This window comes from Epinephelus fuscoguttatus, linkage group LG9 (assembly GCF_011397635.1).
Source record: "Epinephelus fuscoguttatus linkage group LG9, E.fuscoguttatus.final_Chr_v1".
Classification (NCBI taxonomy): Eukaryota; Metazoa; Chordata; class Actinopteri; order Perciformes; family Serranidae; genus Epinephelus; species Epinephelus fuscoguttatus.
Genome location: NC_064760.1, coordinates 24,894,612 through 24,911,446, shown reverse-complemented (window position 1 = coordinate 24,911,446; position 16,835 = coordinate 24,894,612). Strand labels below are relative to the sequence as shown.

General features: G+C 41.5%; 1 protein-coding gene across 5 annotated transcripts in view; it reads right to left on the bottom strand.

Annotated features, from left to right (window-relative positions):
- Positions 1-16,835, bottom strand: part of LOC125894208 (amyloid beta precursor protein binding family B member 2) — a 57,254-nt gene that overhangs the window by 16,512 nt on the left and 23,907 nt on the right. The window lies entirely within an intron of this gene.

Sequence of the window (16,835 nt, the reverse complement as noted above, 5' to 3'; positions counted from 1 at the left end):
AGAGCTTTGCTGCTGATGGGAGAACGACATCACACCTGATTCAAACCCAGGACAGACTCCTGCCTCCCAAAACACCTTCAGTACTGTTGTGCTCACACTGACCTTACTTGATTTTGACAGCACTAGACTGAGCCAGCAACGTGCGGAAATATCTTATTCTATTTATTTTTCTCCACACTTGAAAACAGTGCATTTCAAAAGCAAGAAATATTGAGGTTTTGGAACACAATGACTGAAAGCTTGGTCAGGCGGTAAATTCATGAATCCATCTTTTTAATGTTGCCTATGATCGCTCACTCAAAATGTTAATGAAGCTAATAATCATACAAAATAAGTCATTGAGTCATATTATGTTTACTTTGTCAGATGGCCTCACAGCAATAAAATGTTGATTTGATGAGTATTTCAGTGCAGCAACACTGATAATACCGTTAATCTGCTTAACTGGGAGCGTTTATGAGCTGTGATTATAATCATTCAGTCGTCTGACACACAGGAACAAAAAGTTAATGGGAACAACTAAAGCAGTGGTTCTCAACTGGTTCAGCCATGGGTCGAGATTTCATTAGTTTAAGATCCACACAGTCTAATATATTCAGCGCCATACTTGTGTTTGGCCATGTCGTTGAGCTAATTTGCTGTCTCTGTCAAGCAGCTGTCCATTTGTCATTCTCATTCTACAGCAGGATTCATTCTACACAGCTCTGTATCAGAAATTCACTGTACTTAAAAACAGAGTGTGTTTTTTACAACTGTGACACATTTGTGAGTCAACTGCAGTCCATTCAGAGTGGACCCAAGACCCACTATTGGACCCCAACCCACCAGTTGGAAACCACTGAACTTAAGTGTGTGTTTGACTAGTATAACACTATACAGGTGATGATGGAGAGCAAGAGGGGAAAGAACCTGGGGATCCCACCTGAGAGATTTTTGACCAGCCGCCAACCAAACTCAGTACAATTTTAAATATTGTATTATTTAAAGGAGACACTACAGGTGAAAACATTGTTTTTTCATGCATTGGTCAATTTGAGATTTTGTTCTTTTTTTGCTTACATAAATGAGTTCCTTTAGACTAGTGGAAAGAAAATGTTCAAAATACACATTTCGGTGTTTATTTTAGTACAGATTTATGTTCTGGAAATTGATGCAAAAGCACAGATACTGCCTCATTTCCATGTTTAAACATACAATTTCAGAAAACCTGTACTACAAAAAATATTGTCTTAATATAAGTAATCAACTGAGGAAGATTCATGGTGATATCTATGAGTAGTCATTTTAACCTCTTCACCTGGTGTCTAACCTTTGGTTTTAAAAATGTATGAAATTTTAATTCAATTCAATTTCATTTATATCACAAATCACAATTTGCCTCGGAGGGCTTTCCATCATATGACATCCCTCTGTCCTTGGAATAAGCAAATAGGGAAAAATTCTCCAAAAAACCTTTAACAGTGTGAACATTGTGAACATGAGCTACTCTCTCTCAAAGCCAGAAACCAGAGAGTTTAGTCTCAAACTTGTGATGTCATTAAGACAATGAATGGGAGCCTGATTTTGTGGACCAACAGAATGTTTGTTTTCTTTTTTGTACCCAAATGAGCTTTACTCTATTGTAGTGTTCTCAGAAACAGAAAATGTCCCCACATACTCAGAATATTCCCCTTAGTACTCTCAGGGCCGAATTCACAAAAGGATTGCGTGGCTTTTGCGGCCGCTAAACTGGTAAAAATGGAGTAAACAGATACGGTCTAATTCACAAAGCACGCGCAGAGGGTGAAATGCTCCACTAACTGCACTGCCAAGCAGATTGCGTCTCGGTGCTCTGGTGTTATTTGCACGTATTGAAATGAGGTAATATGCATATATTTGGCGGAAAAATTGCCCATTTCTATGCAAATGAGCCTCATTGATAAACAACGTCTAATTCACTAACACCAGCGCTAATAGCCACACGCAGTTTGAGTGAAGCAAATAACGTCTTTAGAAAGCTGGTGCAAACTGGGCGCTCCTCTGTGGAAGCCTCTCGCCCAGACTTTCCAGTGATCGTGGCAGCAGTGATCGTCTGTTAAATCAGTCTGTAAATAATAATTTGACATTATTATTATAATCATTATTACTTTAATGGCATCCGAAGATATTGATGCGTTGAACAGGTGACAGTCTGCGGTCGTTTTCAAAACGCACTTCTGTCACGCACTTCAAAAGCAACTTTCAATAATTTATTTTACGAAACGGGGGAAACAAACGTGAACAAAAACGGTTCCATAATTCATATTAAATTCAAAAGATAACGAAAAAACAGCTACAAGTGAAAGGGAATAGAGATAAAGTGGTCAAACTTGGTCAAATCCACAGCCTCAACCCATCCGACACTGTTAGACTGACTCACCAGCAGACATCACTACATGAGGGTATACAGTATTCAGTACTTTGCCAAACAACACAACTGGTATATCATTAGCACAATATCCTTTGTGAATAGGACATTAAGACGGAGCAAACTGCGGGTGCAAGTGAAGTGCAATTCAAGGTGCTATCAGTGGCCACAGTTCATTCTTTGTGAATTCAGCCCTCAGTGTCATCTAGAAAATCTCTCCCAATTAATTGTCATGGAGCAGCTCCAGACTTTATAACCTATGACATCACAAATTTGAGTTTAAGCACTAGAATTTTTGGATTTGGGAGAGAGTTCATGTTGGCTAATATTTTTGGACTGCCCTAGACCATAGGAATAACATATATGAATTTCAAAATAACTAAAAGCTTTACACCTCTAGTGTCACACATTTTTTATCTTTGTAGTGGGGAATACTAAATTCCTCTCTTTTTAATTTAATCTCATTTTTGCCTGTAAATGAGATCTGATTCAGCCTTAAAAAACCCTCCACATATAATGCATGTTATATTGTAAACTCAACATTAGGTCATGACCTCAGTGCCCTGCTGACATCAGTGGCGTTGATAGAGCTTTTCATGAAAACACACTGAAAACAGATGCGTGAACTCTGGTTTCTTTCACTCTTAAACAGCCTTTTTCAAATCGTCGGTTTAGTGAGGAGACAGGAGAGAGGAAAAAGAAGAGAGGCAGAGATGCTGTCTTATTTTGGCAGTGAGGAGCAGTTATCCCTGACCTCAGTTAATGGAGGGGGTGACACATGGTACAGTGAGAAAGCAGCGAATCAACAAACAACTAAAGATAAATGACACACAGACCTCAGATATGTAGGGGGAGATTTGGCAGGAAAGTGAGGAGAGAAGATAGATAGATAAAATGTCGAGAGAAGGGAGTGATAAAGGCGGGAGGCCAGAAAGCCGAAATGAAAAGGTGGGAGTGAAGCAGAGAGGAATGGGAACGAGGTATGAGACTCACTAGGGGACTGATGGTGGAGGAAGAGGTGGAGAGCAAAAAGAGAGGTAAAAAGACGTATGAGATGAAAGGTATGAAAGCAGAGAGATGAGTTAAAGCAATACTCCCACCACTCGTGTGTTTTTTCTATCTGTGTGAGTGTGTGTGTGTGTGTGAGAGTGTGTGTGTGTGTGTGTGTGTGTGTGTGTGTGTGTGTGTGCGCTCCACATATTTCCAGAGCTGAATAAAGGATGACTGACTTACTACTACCAATCTCTCTTTGATCCTGATGGCTGTGAGGCAGACTCGCCTGGAGAGGATGCGTACAACTCAGAGATTAAATGAGGTCACGGCTGCAGATGTATGGTGGAAACTGGGTTTGAGAGAGACGCACGGAACCGTCAGTGTCTGCAGCTCTGACATCAGTCATCTGCCATCAGTGGTACTAACAGTGTAGTAGTAACATTTGCATATGTACAGCTGAAGGAAAATCCCGCCCTCGCATACTTAAACATGGTTTCAGTCTGTGACACTTAATGCCTCATGCATTTCCACATTTCAGTTATGTTCAGATCCCCTATACCTGCAATGGGTTTCTCATTCATCACATTACAAAAACAAGCCACCAAACAGGGTGCAAACATATCACGTGCTGCTGACAAATGCTGCTGACAAATGTAAGAAGAAGAAATGTGAAAAGAAAATCTATAATGCAAAAGGTGTCAGCGCACTGATGCTGAGGTTGGTTGTGAAATTGATGTCTTTGCCTCCCTTGTAATGGTTTTCTGCATGAAATAGGACTATTGATTGTTAGTGTAAATGCAAGAAAAGCTGCAACCAAAAGCTGATTTTTTTTCACACTCATGTTTGATATGTGGTTGATGAGATGTGACGACGAGCTGAGTTTAGGGACCGTCTTACAAGTGCATGCAAAATGGCTCAGGCTTTTGTCAATAGCTTTCTCAGTTTTTCGTCTATTGACACTTTAAAACAGGGGTGTCAAACATACGGCCTGCGGGCCAGAACTGGCTCACTAAAGGGTCCAATCTGACCCACTGGATGATTTTGCACACCTCATATTGATGCACCTGTGAAGCCCAAGAGATGCTAGTATTTAGGAGCAAGTTAAACAGTGAGTACTTCATCCAAAATGCTGCTTCAGAGACATTTCCCTGACCAGAATACAGTTCTCTGGAAAAACAATATTTTATTGTGGTCATATTTTAAAATATTAAACACTGTGCAAAGTACTGTCGACCAGCAGAATGTATTGCTAAAGCACTGCTAAAACTTTTGACTTGTAAATGGTTTGTAAGGCAGGAGATAACTTCACCTGCTTCCTCAAAGCTTTCACTTAAGTTTGGTGTGGTGATGCCAGTGCATGTAATGACAGTGAGTTACTACTCACTGACTGAATTTGGAAAAACTGAGACACATTGTTGAAACTGTACTTATTTTTCTTAAGATATCTCAGACTGTTCATCATCTGTTTTGTAAAAGCAAAAATGTTTTCAGAATGTACTTCTACTTCTTTACACTAATAGAAACAGAACAATTTGGAGGTGTTGTTATCCACAGGTTATGTTGCAATGGTTTTACTGGTCTGGCTCACTTGAGATCAAATTGGGTTGTAAAATAAGTGTTATAGTTTTAAATGACACATTTAAACAGCTCCCAAATACAAACATGAACCCTGGGATCTATATATATGAATCAACAGGTGATATCCTTCCCTCTTAGTGAAATCCTAAATGATCGAGCTGTTTTTTTTCCACCTGGACCTTTATGCTCTGCCATTTCTCCTCTAATCATCACACTGTAACCTGTGACAGGCTGTTATGATACCACAACTATCACACATTCACATATACTGTATGTAGTTTTCAGTTGAGCCATGAGCTTCACATAGGTTTACATTACCAAAGGTTTATGACAAAGCATTTGATGACACTAACTACCGTGTGCACACAGTGAGAGATGAGAGGAAGAGACGCTGTGCTGCTGCCAGAGGAGCCACTGAATGAGTTCCCTTTGAGCGGTAAGTCGCTAAAAGAGTCTGAGAAGTCCGGGGCTGTTCATAAAACATTCAGGACGCCACAGTTTATTCCACACTACTGAAGCTGCTCCTCTTTTTGGAACCACTAGAGAGTCAGCGATAATTTTGCTTTCAGCCATGCTTGTTGTTGCCATGCGGAACAGTATGACCTCAATATGTCAACAAGTTGAAATATTCCAAGTATTACAATATGAGTTTTATTTATATGATATTAAAAATTATACTGGTATTATTGAGTAGAATATGATACAGCACACCCCTGTATATTAACATTAACCATTAAACAGCTTTGTTGAACTTTGTAGTTTTAGAGTGAGGATCAAACACAAATCTTGCTTTATCATTCGATTAACTCAGGTGCATGCATAATATATGATGCTATTTTGTGTGAGAGGCTAAACTTATACATACTACGAGGAGCATGAATGGCAGTAAAACCCAATTTTAGGCAGAAAATGAGTCAACTACCTCTGGTAAAAAAAAGAAATGCTTTTTTGTGTGAAATAAACATAGATAGTAGCTCCATGTTACACTCCACATGATGTCACATTGTTACTTTTGACCATTTAGCCATAAAAAAAAAGAAAATTACAACAGCAAACACACAGTGGGCCCATGTGTGGAGGTACATCAGCATTAACTGCTGTGTGTTGAGTGATGTTGGTTTTGTGGTGTTTTTCCTCTTTTCATTTTTCTTCCATAAACAGACAACTTTCACTGATGACTCTGCATTTTAATTACACATGTGTAATTAAAATGCAAGTAGTTTTGACAAACTTTCCACAGAATGACTTCACTTTGCATTTTCAGGTGCTAAAATGGCGTAATAAAACTAATGTGTCCGCAACCGCTGCAGTAAAAGAGGCTTTTTAAGAGGCAGTGAAAACAACACAAATGTAAGTAGTCCCCAGCCTGCTCTGCTCTGCTGTACTTTCTTCTGCTCGGTAGCTTCCAGTATCGCTCAGCAGAGACTCGTGTCCTCTCCAAACCATCTGTCACGCGCGCACACACAAACACACAGAGCACCGTGGCATCACACACACTTCACACAGACTTCAATTATCAAACAGCTTTGCAGAGTGTCTGGGTAGTGCCGGCCGCTATGCTAATGCACTTACATATGCTAATTGCACAGCCAAATGCTGATTAGAAATGTCTGAGGAGGAAGTTCTTGTGACTCTCCTGTCACCGGAAAGTAGACAGGGAGGCAGTGAGGTCCCAGGTGTGTGTACAGTGTGTGTGCGTACGAGGAAATATGTTCTACTTATTGATTGTAACTGAACTGGTAACTCCATGATTACTGACAGTGTTGTGACTTTGGCTCCAGTCCAAAGGGGATGTGGATCTGATCCAGTTTCACAGTGAGATTCACCGCAGAGCTATGACAGGCGAGAGTATTGCTGGAGTGGAGGCAACAGCTGGATGGTGATTTAGAGGAAAGCCCTTTCATCACACAGTAAAGAGAATAAAGAAACACCTTGCAGGTACATTTATATTTAGCAGCTGTTTCTCTCCAATTATTCTCTTTTTAAAAGCAGCTTTTTCTTGCAACAGTTGTGTGAGACTCTTTGTTTTATAAGCTTACTTAAGAACCCGATGCAGCGTGAAATCATCCCCAGTGAAGCGAAGCACTTTGCAATTTCTTCGAGATGAATAATATTATCAGTGCAAAAGCAATATGAACACATAAAGATGACAACTTTAATAATATTCATGAGAAAAGAAGTAGTAAAAAATAAATCCACCCTAGAGCTTCCTTTATAAGTGCTGAAAGAGTGAGGGGAACGTTTCTGCTGTCACGGCCCACAAGTGCATTTTTATTTCAACTAATTCAAAGTCTGTTGATGGACCCTCTTAATCTACGTGTGTTCTGCTGGAAAATTCTCCATTTTCATTTGTCCAAACTCAATAAACATTTCAACACGCTGCTGTGAGGAGACTGTTTTTAAATATTGAACCCCTGAGTGCTGATAATTGTGTTTGCAGAAAAACAGCGTATGTTGCTTATGACTGAAGTTAATTGTAGTTTATTGTAATGGAATGTTGAATATGGTGATAAAAAAGACCAATAAAACTCAAAGATAAAACCAGAGAGAAGAGATGCAAAGTAAACACTTTACGGAGCCATTAATAGGACTCTGCGGAGCCGCTGACAGATATTGGCTTAGTTTTACAGAACAGCACTACTGATGCAACCTTAGTGTGCATTAACTGGTATTTACAGTTGTGTCATTAGCATGTTTAGATTGACAATATTCCAATTAGAGCCTGACTAATACTGGAATTTTGAGGTTGATACCATTTTCAATATCTGAGTCTATAACACCCGTTAACATTTTTCAGGATAAGATGTTTCCAAAGTGTGTACTGAGCACAACATTTCACAGATGAAAAACTTGTCACTGCTCTTTTAGTCTCTTTGAATGGATATCTGCAAATGTACGCAGAATCTGGAGGCGACAGAACAAGATTTTGGTGTTGGAAGTGTTCAGGTTTCTGCCTGTAGCCCTATCACTGACCAATCATGTTTAAATGGCAGCTAGGTCGATGTGGAGAGGTAGAGGGCATGGGTTGAAATGCAGTCTGAACCCATCAGCTTATCGCCTGACAACAACTTAGCTTTATATTCACTTTGCTGTGTAATTTATCTGCATTCATATGCAGATATCTGTTTATAGAGACTAGACTACTGGGACCCCAGAGGCTTTATCTTCATCAGACGATAGCCGGTAGGTTCCACGATTGTGCTCTCCATACATCTTTGTGCTTAAATTACACTCCATGCCAACATTTCCTCCTTTGTTGCTTCCTCCAGTTTCTCTCTATTTTGTTTGGAGTTTTTCCTTGAGTGAACTGAGGGAATAAGCACCATATGTTGTACAGATTTCAAAGACCTCTGAGGCAAACTTGTGATTTTGGGCTATATAAATTAAACTAACTAGACTTGGCTCTGTGGTGGATAAACTATGTTATAGTGACACTGGTTCTAAATGACCTAAAACTTTAAGGGGAACGCCACCTAAATTAAGAATCTCAAAGTTATTTCCATGGCCTAGCAAAGGTCAATCTCTCTTAAAGTCAGAAACCTAAGAAGAAAGTCCCAAACTTGTGATGTCATCAAGTATAAAGTCTGGAACTGCTCCATAGAAAATTAATGGGAGCCTGATTTTGTGGACCCACAGAATGTTTGTTCCCTTTTTTATACCCAAATGAGCTTTACTCTACTGTAGTGTTTTCAGTGCTGAAACTGAAAATGTACCCATATACTGAGAATGTTCCCCTGGGTGCTCTCACTGTCATCTATATTGTCTTTCACAATTTATTGTCTGTGGAACAGCTCCAGACTTTAAACCCTATAACAACACAAATCTGAGTTTAAACACTAGTTTTTGGATTTGGGACAGAGTTGTCTAATATTTCTGGACTGCCTTAAGGCCTTTGCACACTGATTCTGATGTGTTTAATTGCTCTATTCGTTGTGAAAAGTTGCAGCACGTGACAAAATAAAAAGACACATTTCCTCCTTTGCCTCTCCACTGGAGTTACCTATCTGGCTGTCACCACTCCCTCCTTGTCTTTCATTTGGCACCGCAGCAGCATGAAAGGGCAGAGCTGTCCTCCCTGTGTGTCTCCACATTCTGTGTGCAGTCCTTTACCTCCTCCTCCTCTATAGCATCATTCACCTGAATATTACTATCTGACCTGTTGAAAGTGAGCTTTCTGAGTCATGACAAGATTCTGTGCGCCCCGTTCCTCTGTCTTGTTGCGGCTGTGTCTCGCTGCCACATTTCCTCACTGATTCTTGGTCAAACATCTCTAAAGGCTTCTGACGGATGCGGAAAATACAGAAAATCAAACCTGTTCCGAAATTTTTAATGACAGACTAAAGTTTCAGTGTGAAAACGTGATTGACATAAAGTGAATTTGTATTTATTTTTAGACATATGACAATTGCTGCCGAAAAAAAATGGACCCAGTGCCTTTAGACCATCGGAATAGTATGTATACATGTCAAAAATGGGCGTAATACACCTTTAAAGTAAAATCTTAGCCGTTGATGTGTTGGTAGGGTTCTAATTTTAAATCAGTCATTTTCACATTTGAGAAAATAAACTATCTACTGTCTTCTTTGAGAGTTAGAAGAGAAATTTAAGACCACTCACATGGCTGTGTTCAGTATGTAGCTGGAGTCAATTAGCAGAGCTTAGCATAAAGACTGAAAGCAGAGGGAAACAGCTAGCTAGCTATCTGGTATAATTTAAACCCATATTCACTTATGATTATGTTATACAGCCTGAGAGCTTGTCTCCTTGAGCCTCCTGTGTGAAAGTGTTAAACTGCAGCTTCCCTGCCAGTGTCATCAGAAGTCGCAGAACTCTTGATTCCCAGCCGACAGGTGCAGAAGGAGACTCTCTTAGACATGACGCAGACAAAACACTGCGGTTAAAGACACCTGCCAAGGGTAAGAATAAGGGATGCTCATGATGTGTGTCTATATTTATATAACTACCTCAATTTGAATGTCAAGTTTTCTCTTTCGAGCCTGGCAAGCTGGGAAATCTGCATTTGCAAATGTCTGACTGAATATTGTGATAAAACCCTGGAAGACAACTTGCTCTTAGTTAACTCATCTTTAAAATGCCACCACACGATCTCAAAAATCCACCAAACACAACCTGAAAAGCTTAATAATTACAATGTTGTACGTCCTTGTTTAATCCATACAGGAATTGAAATGTAAAATCTGTGGTTTTAAAGCAAAACCTGGTGACCTCACTGTGACAACAAGAGTCTGGAGAGTTTCTGCGCCTGGCTGTGGTTCACCAAGAAATAGTTTCATCTGTAAGTCCCCTTAAAACACACATGGCAACAAAATGTCATTGTGTTTGTGGATTAAACAAATGAGACACACAGTGTTAATCAATAAGCTTGTTTTCGGACATCTGAACCAGGCTAGCGGTTTTCAGTTTTATGCTAAGCTAAGGTAATTGTCTCCTTGCTATGGCTACTTGCTTAAAACATGGAGAGTAGCATTAATCGTCTCGGCAAGACACCACATTTCGAAACAATTCCTTTACTGTGAGACTGCACAATAACACAAAAGTGTCTACGGAGCAGGATTTTGGAGTTAATTTGGATCTCACTAAAAGCAACACCAGTAAAACCACAGATGCACTGGAGCACTTAAAGTCTGTGTGACAACTGAGCAGGGTAAACCCCCCTGCGACCTGGTGAATTAGTCATGGCCCACAGCCATTAGGCCTAATGTAGAATGTCTGTGCGTAATTACCTCTCTACACCGTAAACTTGTTTACAGCACCAAGACGAGCAGCACAAAATGAGCACCCAGGGCCAGAGGGCGCAGCGAAGGAGGAGGAGGAGGAGGTACCACATGACACACGCTCCCTGTCTCTCTGCACACAGACACACTTACAGGCAGACGTACGCAAACACACACACACAATCACCAATATCGCCCAGGGCAGCAAAGAACTAGGACAAAATCAAGTCGAAATAAAAATAAAACTGTTGTCTACGGTGTATTAAACAGCACACGGCGCTGCCTGTGTGATGTGAGCAGACAGTTGACGTTGTTTACAGCAGAAACGATGCATCAGTGTGATTCACCCTCAGTGCCTCTGCATCATTTCCAAGAAAACGCACAGATTTACAAAGCTGATCGTGAAAATGGTGTTTTACTAACGGGGAGAAACACACACAACCCCAGTTTATGTTCATGCAGCTCTGTGACCTAATTCTGAGCATTCGGTGTGGCAGAGAGGCAAATGAGAGTGGGAGGGGCAGCAAGCACACGCACGCACGCACACACAGCACCCGTGTGTCAACACTCGTCGTATTTCATTACATATTTAAGAGCAGAGATAGGTGGGTGGGCGAGATGGAAAGACAGAGAAAGAGAACGAGTGTGTGTGTGGGGGGAGTGAGGGATGAGGGGGAGAAAGAGTGATTCTGGGTGGGCGAGAGAGGGAGAAAGATGATGTCCTGCTGTTCTCTCTGCTCTTGATCATTTATACATCACACTGCTCTGTGTGTGTGTGTACTCTGTGTGTTTTTGTATACAACTGCCGATATTCTCAACTGAGACACAACTTCAGTGAGATGTCACTTCAGTATGACGCCCCCATGCATGATCTTACTAATGTGTGTGTGTGTGTGTGTGTGTGTGTGAAAATGAGAGAGAGAATGAGAGAGATAAAGAGAGTGTGTGGGAGAGCGCAGGGATTTGGTGTCGAGTTAGTGTAGAGTTATGCCAAGCTCTACTCACACTGCAGTTGGGATCATACTGTATGCATGTAACCTAATTAGCAGCATGTGCCATAAATCATTATGTTTCATGCATAGTATTCAGTAATTAGCCGTCTCTCTCTCTCTCTCCTTCCACTTACACTGGATATGCTGAAAGTTTTAAAGGGTCAGTACACCCAATTTAATTTTAAAAAAGTTGTCTAACTGACTTGATTAATTGATTTATCTTTTGAGCTCTTTATCATGCTCAATATGAAATAAAGAAAATGTGAAAATAGATATATATTTTTGGTGAAAACGTGCCGATTTGCAAGTGCTAATCAATCAATCAATCAATCAATCAATCAATCAATCAATCACTAACGTTGACCATAAGTTACCTGCAGTTAATAGCCACTCATTCACCCTGTCACCTATAATGGTGCTCACGGGCATATTCAATTAATGTTAATATCTTTATCCCCCTATATTTGTCAGATAACTCACTTGAAATCTGAGTAAAATGGCAGTAGTAGCTTTTATTTATTGCATATTCATATAGTATACTGAATAGCTGTACTGGTTTATGATCAATAATATATAACAGGAGGATGCCCAGACCCTCCGGCAGGTTTGGTCCCCCAACTGTTGACTCCATGGCTATGGGCGTGCTGTTTCATTAAAACTACTTTCTGTCAATAGTCCCTTTAAAGTAGCTGTATACCACATTCCGATCATATCTATGGTTCAGAATCTGAGATGGGATTGTCTGATCATGGCTCTCAACATGGAGGTGGCTGACCTGGTGGCTAGCAGTTAACTCTGCTAGCAGCTAATTGTGCTAACAGCGCAACTAGCACTAACAATGTCAACAGTGCTGACAGAGCTAATGGCGTAATCATGGTGATGATGATGTCTGGACGGCATTCTCAGCTGTAACTGTTGTATAAGCACAGTGCAGAGTGGTGGTGATGGCTAGCTAGTGGACACACACACAAGGACTCACACGCACGCATGCCCGGACTGTTTACCACAGTAAAGAACAGAGAAGCTCGGATTACAACACACACAGAGGGACTGTGACTTCATTCTCAAGATGCCATTACTCCACTATATCTTTACATAGCAAATAGTTATGCGCTGCTGTATCCGTGTGTCACAAACTGGCTAGGTGATTGTGACAAGGAGAGAGTCCACACAAAAGATTCACCCAAAACATAACTTTTTCAAAAAGATGAACTCAAATGAACAGTGCAGTGTGCACATCAACAAAGCCAGTAATGAAAGCCATGTATAGATGTGTGTTGAGTGAGCTGTGGAGCAACACCAAAAGGCAGTGATGCAGGGTGGATGTCTGCTGTGGCAGGGGAGAGAGCGAGTTAACACACGGGGGCAGCTTTTATAGACTGTCTCAAACTTGACAACATAAACAGTGCAGTGTTTGTTAATGCAGTAGCCGACAAGGAACTTTTATAGTTTCCTTGGTAATTGACAAGAAGTAAACAGGGACCAAAGCTGTTACCCCTGTGACAAAACAGCAATGAAACAGTCTGTAGCCTGGAAGGCCCAGGTGAGCTTAATCAAGCTAACGACCCTCCCAAGTCAGCCAACTGCCTGATGAGGTTGGCCGAGAACACCCTCCAAGACAGCAGGAGGGGTGTCACAAAGCCTCTGAACGTCGTACACAGGACCTTTACAAACAGTTAAATGTGTTTTCTGTTTGTTGTCCAGAGAAGCAGCATGAGGGCGACTCTGGGAGACCCACAAACATAATTCCAGTCATCTACTTTGTACTGGGGTGGTGGCAGAAATCTCAAAACCTGAGCAGGTAAGGCCAAAACTGTCCGTATCACTAAACATCACAGCAGGTAAACACATTTATTTAATCATTTGTTTGTGATTTTGGTGAACCAGCCCTTTAAATGGAAACATACTGTACCCTTTGAGCATGTGATCCAACAACAACTGATGAATCAAACACATGTTACTGTCAGTTTGCAGGGTGGAGCTTTCCATATAATTGGCATAATGCTACAGTGAAACAAGGGTATTAACAGAGAGGCCAGGTGTAGCTACATATCGTTTTTTTGCAAGTCAGGTTTCACTTTCACTTCAACTTGTCATAGCAGCCACTCTGGAACAAGGTTTAGCTAACATCAGCAACAGCAACACTATTTGCTGTTTGATAACGTAATTAAAACTAAGGTTATCTATTACTTTTTACAAGCAGAGGTTTGTGTGTTTGATGAGCAGGGTTGAAGGTGAGCAGGTACACTGGAGCTGCAGGCAAGCAGCTAAACACAGAGATGGGTTTTAAGGGGTTTAAAAGATTCGGTTGTTCTCATGCACTGTTCCTACGTTTTCCTACAAAAAGTAGTGCACCAAAATTCATACACATCCCACGTAACCATGAGCCAGCAATTCGTGCATGACCAACATATTTTGTACGGCTGTGATCTTGTGACCAACGCGTTGATGGGAGTAAAGAAGGTAGCCGTCCCCATAAGGAGGCAGGTTGGGGCGGTTGATGGGTCACAAAACACAGGACTTTACTTCAAACCCAGGGTGGGGGAGCCCTTCTACGTGGAGTTTGCATGTTCTCCCCATGTCAGCATAGGTTTCCTCTGGGTACTCCGGCTTCCTCCCACAGTCCAAAGACATGCAGGCTAGGTCAACTGGTGACTCTAAACTGCCATGTCAGCATGAATGGTTGTCTGTCTCCATGTGTCAGCCCTGTGACAGTCTGGCGACCTGTCCAGGGTGTACCCCACCTCTCGCCCCAATGTCAGCTGGGATAGGCTCCAGTCCTCCTCTGACCCCTAACAGGATAAGTTGTTATGGACAATGAAAGAATGGATGACCACAGTAACTTAATGTTGATTACATTACTGTACATTAACCACATAATGTAGTTTGTGGGGCGCTAATTCACAGGATATCATATGAACCACTGTATGTGGATACGTTGAATAAATGCCAGGAGAGAACATTTAAATGTTTTTGTTTGGGATCATCTCAAGGTCCAGCTAGTAGCTATTCTAGAACATTCAATCATACCACGTGATCTTTATCAACTGAACAGTTTGACCAGTTGTCAAGGAAACACCTATGTTCATGTTTAAATTAAAGTTTTTACTTCAGAAAAAAAAAGCCTGCAGGTTTAAATTATGCTGATGAGTGCATAAACTAATAATTAGACTTGCTAAAATCCTTCCAAACAAACAAACTAGACAAACATGTTCCCCACATAGCTTCCAATCAGCAGGTTTATCACATTTGAATAAAAGGAGTTGGTGTTGGCCATACAGAGTCAAGTATTGGGACTCTGCTTTAAATTCATTTACTAGTTAAAGTTTTAAGCCGCATATATTTGCAAATAATTGCTTTGTGAGTGCTGTGATCCCGAGCTGCAGAAAGATTTTGAAGTGATAAATGCATACTTCTAAATGCACTCTGTCAAAATAAATCATTTGAATAAATTGAGATATTGATTCTGAAATAACTAAGGGGAGATTAATTTACCACCTCATACATTTATTCTGCGAGGCTGAGCAGTTGCCCCACTGAAAACATAATCAAAAACCCACATCAAGCACTTCCAAACATGTTGGGTATTCAAATATATTCAGTTTTAACAGTCTGAGGCCACTTGTGCCGTCTGCAGTCTGAATAGATGGGCGGGCTACAGGCAGACACCGACTACTCCGGCGTCCTGCTGTGCTTGGCCCTGTATGATCAGCGAACATCAGCATCACATCACATCACTGCCCGCCAAGGCCCGAGACCAGCGAGGGTTTTATCGGGAGGAGATTTATTGGCTGGTGGGGCAAAGGGAGGGGATCTATAGGAGGAACAGGAAAAGTAATCCGTCAGGAAGACAGGGATTACAGCAGGTGTGCCTAACAATGCTAATGTAAAAGAGAAGGAAGGAGAGGGATGGTGAGAGTGTGAACGCAATAAAGAAGAAATGTTAGTGTTTGTAAGGTTTTAATATACCTGAGTGTCTTTGTAATTCTGTGTGTGTGTGTGTGTGTGTGTGTGTGTGTGTGTGTGTGTGTGTGACATATGACTCTGTGCTGGAGAGTGAGTAAGGACACAGCTCCCACCATAATGACCCTTTCGAGAATGAGGGTTTCTGGGAGGCTGAGTGGACATACCCTGACATGACGTGTATGTGTGTGTGTGTGTGTGCGCGGATAGAAGTGGGAGTGATGGATTGTGGGTAGATGGAAGGAGCTGACGCGGAGGAGCGATGACTTGCAGGGAAAGAGAGAGGTCTGTGTGGGGCTCAAATCGGAGCAGCAATGGGCAGGAAAGACCATCAATCACTGTGGCGCCTATCGAGTGATTCTAGGTGTTCGGGCTCCGTCCCTGGGGGCCGTCAGAGGGGGCCTTGCATGTTAATTAAGGTTACAGGGGCCTCGACATCAGCAGATAAGCTGTGGTTCAAGTGGGACGTCACAAGTGGCAGAGCGAGTGCTACAACCCAAACATGCACATACAAAACTCTTCATTGACATAAATGGAGGTGATTGCTGGAGTGTGTTCAGCAGTAAAATATTCATGATACTGGAGGCTTGCGTGTCTCCTCTTTCCTATTTTATTCCTCTTATCTTCTTCATCTCTCCTCTCTGTTTTTCTTCTTTCCTCCTTTCTCTTTTTTCTTTTCTTCTTTCCTGTCTGCTCTTCTTTTGTCTTCTCTCCTCTTCTGTCCTCTCTTCTCGTCTGTTGTCTCCTGTCTCATCTACTGTCCTTTCATCTTTTTTCTCCTCACCTCCCTTCTCTCTCCTTTCTTTTCTTCTCTCCTCCTCTCTCTTGCCCTCTCCTTTTCTTTCTTTTTTCTTCTCTCCTCTCCTATTTTTTCTCTGCTTGCCTTCTTTCTTTTCTTTTCTTGTCTCCTCTCCTGACGTCTCTTCTCTCCACTTGTCTCCTTTCCTCTCCATTTCCTCTTCCTTTCTTTTCCTCTCATCTCCCTTTCCTTTCCCTTCCTTTCCTCTCCTCCCCCTTTCCTTTACCTTCCATTCATCTCCCTTTCCTTTCTTCTCCCATTCCTTTCCTCTCCCTTTCCTTTCCCCTTCCTTTCCTTCCCTCCTTCCTTTCCTTTCCTCTCCACTCCCTTTCCTTTCCTCTTCTCTCCCCTTCCTTTCCTTTCCCCTTCCTTTCCTTTCCTTTCCTCTC